We start from the raw sequence: 4,892 nt of genomic DNA on the forward strand, positions 1-4,892 counted from the left end.
GCCACATTCCTGCGGTGTCCTCATGTGGCCTTTCCACTATGCACAAAGGGGGAGATAAATCCCTGGTGTCTCTTCCTCTTCTTTTTTATCAAGATTTTTTTTTAAATTGAGGACAGGCCTGGAGGCCCATGCCTATAATCCCAGCACTTCAGAAGGCTGAGGCTGGAAGACTGCTTGAGCTCAGGGGTTTGAGACTAGCCTGGGCAACATTGTGAGATCTCGTTGCTACAAAAAACTAAATAAATTAGCCAGGCATGGTGGTGCATGCTTGTAATCCCAGCTACACGGAAGGCTGAAATGGGAGGATCACTTGAGCCCAGAAGTTTGAGAACAGCCTTGGCAGCGTAGCGAGAGCTTGTCTCTACAAAAAAATTTAAAAATTAACCAGGTGTGGCGGGAGTCCCAGCTACTCAGGAGGCTGAGGCAGGAGGATCACTTGAGCCTAGGAGGTCAATATTGCGGTGAACTGTGATTGTGCCACTGCACTCCAGCCTGGGTGACTGAGCAAGACTCTGTCTCAAAAATAAAATAAAATTGATCTGTAATACTTTACATATTTATTTGCACATGTGAAATTTTGTTACATGTATGGAGTGTGCACTGGTCAGGGTATTTGGGTTGTCCACTGCCTTGAGTATTCATCATGTGGTGGGAACATTTCAAGTCCGCTATCTTCTGGCTATGTTGAAATATACAATAAAACTCTATCTTGCATCCAACCTGCGCCCACCAGCCAGCCCCCTTCATCCAACACCCATCCACGTACTCCCCACCCCTGCATCACTCATTCCATCTCTCATCTCCATGAGATTGGCTTTTTAGCTCTCAGTCTCTCAGAGAAGTGAGAACATGCGTGTATGTCTTAAATGTTTAGAGAAGTCATGAAAGCAGAAAGAATGTCCAGCTCAGCCTCTCCTGGAAAGACTTTGAATTTATTTCTGGGTGAAGTTGAGCATGTGGGACTCCAGGTCACCCAACCTCCTAGGAAGACGCTGCTCCTTCCACTGCGTGTTGGGTTCACGGCACCATGGGACATGTGTGGCCAGTCCTACAAGCTCCCTATGGAATCTGTTCCAGGGAAGTGGTCAATGATCCTGTTACCTCACACTGCTTTCCCCTCACCGAGGTCAACTTATTCTGGAGATATTTCTGTGAGCTGACTGCGATCCTCTTAGAATGAGGAGGAGCACGAATAAACAAATGTCATGTCAAAGGCAATATACATGTCTCTGCTGGTGAACAAGAACTGGGCCTTAGCAGGGTGAAAGCAACTTTTCCTGAACATCCACTGTGTGCCAGGCCTGCTGCCAGAGGCTTGAGACGGTTGTCACCTGACTTTTAATTTTCATGATTCTGTGGAGTAGGTGGTAAGAAAGTTCAGGCAACTTGTCCAAAGTCATATAGGAAGTGACTCAGCCAGGAAAGCACAGGATCTTATGGTTATGCAGAGTGGACAAGGGAAGGAGGGACGTTTGTGTTCTTTGCTGAGAATCATCTTCCAGGACAACAATACTGTGAACCAGGCATTTTTCATTCCAATTTAGAAATGAGGAGACCAAAGCTCAGTGAAATTTTAAAATTTGCTCAAGATGACACAACGGATGGATCTATCAGGTAGGTCTGCTAGAATGAGGAGGAGACATGTAAGATAAGTTTTCATGGAAAAGACATAAGTTGGCTTTATTTCTTTTCTCTCTCCCTCCCTTCCTTCCTCCTTCCCTTCCTCTTTCTTTCTTTCTTTCTTTTCTTTCTTTCTTTCTTTCTTTCTTTCTTTCCTTCCTTCCTTCCTACCTTCCTTCCTTCCTTCCTTCCTTCTTCCTCTCTCTCTCTCTCTCTCTCTCTCTCTTTTGCTTTCTTTCTTTCATAGAGACACCATCTCACTTTGTCGCCCAGGCTGGTCTTGAACTCCTGGGTTCAAGCAATCCTCCTGCCTCAGCCTCCCCAAGTGCTGGGATGACAGGCATGAGACACCATGCCGGCCAGAACCTATTCCTTCACTACATGAATGAAACGATCAAGCACCCAGATAAAAACAACTTGTGTTTCCTGCCCAAATTTAATTCCAGGCTTGAAAATGACAATCAAAGGTCAGCTTGAATCAGTGCTTCTCTTGGGTATTATTTATTGAAGTAATCTATTTGGCATAGAGGGTGGTCTTCCCTGTGCTAAGTGCAATGACTTCCTAGTTCCTTACAACATAAATCTTCCAGAAAAGCCCATGGACTCTCTTCAGCCTCCAAGTGATTCTGCGATTGTCTATAAGACTGTGAGTCTTCCTTGCAAGCGATCTGTGTCTGTTTTGAGATCATTCAGTAGAAAAAGAAAATCTCGCCCCTCCCACCTTAAAAAAAAAACAAACAAGAAATCTCCATCTCAGAAGTCACACGTGGCTTGGGACACTGTTGATCCTTATTTTTGTTGATGTTCCCTCTTGGCGCATGTTGAGCGTTGCAGCTTTAATTATCACTCATCTACAGATGATGTTCAAATTTACACTTTATTTCCAGCCCTTTCAGATGACGTCACCCTTCCCCAAATTTTGGCTCACGCTTTGCCTCAGATGAGCCACAGCGTTTGAATATGAATGAGCTTGAGGTTTTGCAGTTTGGTTGTAAATAAACTCTAAACACCCTGACGTTCTTTTGCCTCATGGATCCCTCGCCCCTCCTGATAAGAGCAGCAGGGTTCCGTGCCTCCGAGTGATGCCCCTTCATTCAGCAGAGACGTCTCAGCCCAGGGATGAATGTCTACAAAAATATCCAAAGACATTATGGCTTCCATCCCTCCCACTCCTGGCTGGAGTTCGGGTATCTCACAGCTGAACTTGGCCATGATCTTTGAACATGATCCAGTGAGCCTCCCGTTGACCGACAAACCCTGGCTTTGCTCTGTGCACACAGTCCCAAGGCCCATCTTCCTTCAGGAAGCTGGGCTAGTTAGTCTCTTGAGCACTGGATAAAATGCAGTTTGTAAAGATCTTGGTCAGAGTCTCTGCCTTCACCTAAACTCACTCTGGAAATGACTTAAATTGATGGTCCCTCCCTTTCAAGCATCGCAGGCTGCTCAGTTTCATCACGTGGCCAAGATGCACCCTGCACAGCATGTTGATGCTCATGGAGCGTGCTGTCTTCAACAAAAGCATGGATTTGGAAACACCAGGGCCATTTCATCCCAGGCACCAGCCCACAAGAGCCTGGCCTCACACACAAGACAGGCACACAATAAAGGTTGTTGGAACAAAGACTGTGCCAATGACTCTGCCATCCCTTGACCCCCCTCCAACCCTGGGTGGGTTTGCTGCTGTCGTTCCTATTTTTACCTCGTCTTGGACGATGACATGACTGTGTCTGTGTGGCACCAACTTCGGCAGGGCATGTGGGATGTCTCCATCCACACACCTGAAGGGTGTAGAATAGCCTGCTTGGCTTTTCTTCGTGACTTCGGCGCTGCTCATGGCTCGTTCAGCACATTTTAATTAAAAACAAACACGCGGGTCTGCCGAGAACTCTGTCGCCTGGTGGCGTCAGGCGCCGATGGCCAACATTTCTGGCCTGGCCACGTGATCCCCATTCATCTCACAGGCAACTCCCGGATCTAATTATTGGGCGCGTGGCAGCTGCTCCGGGGAGGCTGCTCTTAATTTTCACAGATGTATTTTTTCAGCCCGTCATGTTGGAGGAGAGTCAGCTGCTGCAACAGTCCTTCCCAAGGCTGAAACCCCAGCTTCTGCGGGGCCTCCTCCTGGTCGGTCTCCGTTCCTCCCCGGCCCATTTACTGCTGCCCACAGCTTCCAGCCTGAACACGTTTCCAGGAAATGTGGAGTCTTCTGGCAAGATCTCTTCCTCTGTTTATATACAAAGATGCCGAGTGCATTATTGTGGCACAAGGTCTCAATGTGGAGTGGGTGTCAGCAGGGTCGCTTTGCTAGTGAGTGGAATTACCTGCATGATGTCACCAGGATTCAGGGCAGGGCTTCAGCTTTGTAGGCTCAAAAGCATGATTCTGTCACTGTCAAGAGACGTAGGCAGGCGTGATGGTGTGCACCTGTAGTCCCAGCTACTCGGGAGGCTAAGGTAGGAGGAGCACCTGAGCCCAGGAGGTCAAGGCTGTGGTGAGCTGTGGTTGTGCCACTATACTCCAGCCTGGGTGCCAGAGTGATTATTGAAGTTCCCACCAGCTGAGGTCACCTTTGGTGGGTATTCACACAGGACACAACTGTCTTCACGTTTTTCACCGTTCCGAGCTGTCTGTCCACACAGCGCTCCCCAGACTTCCTGTCACTGGTGTTCCAGTCATGTTTCTGCCAAGCCCCTGACCATCCAGCCATTGGCCCCACACTGGTCTCAGCACCAAATCAGTGCAACCAGGGTTCTTCAGAGAAACAGAACAGTAGGATGTGTATGCCTGTGTGTGAAGAATCTGTCTTAAATAGTTGGCTCACATGATCGTGGAGACTTGACAAGTCCAACATCTGATAGGGGAGGCAGGCAGGTGGGAGGCCCGAGAGAGTTGCTGTGCAAGTCCAGAGGCTGTCCCCTGGGGTCCCAGGAAGAGCCAGGACTGCAGATGAGTTCCAAAGACCATCGGCTGGCAGGCTTCCTCTCGCCCAGGGGAGGCCTCCTTTTGTTCTATTCTGGCCGCCACCAACTGGTGAGGCCACCTACAGGATGGAGGACAACTTGTTCTATCTATAGCCTACTGATCTAAATGTCAATCGTGTCCAAAAACACCCTCGCAGAAACATCCAAAATATCTGGACATCTGGCTCAGCCAAGTTGACACATAAAAGTGACCATCATTGGCCGGGCTCAGTGGCTCAGCCTGGAATCCCGTGCCTTGGGAGGCTGAGGTGAGTGGATGGCCTGAGCCCGCAGGTTCGAGACCCGCCTGGG

Source organism: Carlito syrichta, unplaced genomic scaffold (genome assembly GCF_000164805.1).
Source record: "Carlito syrichta isolate Samal-C Ts95f unplaced genomic scaffold, Tarsius_syrichta-2.0.1 Scaffold301833, whole genome shotgun sequence".
Lineage (NCBI taxonomy): Eukaryota > Metazoa > Chordata > Mammalia > Primates > Tarsiidae > Carlito > Carlito syrichta.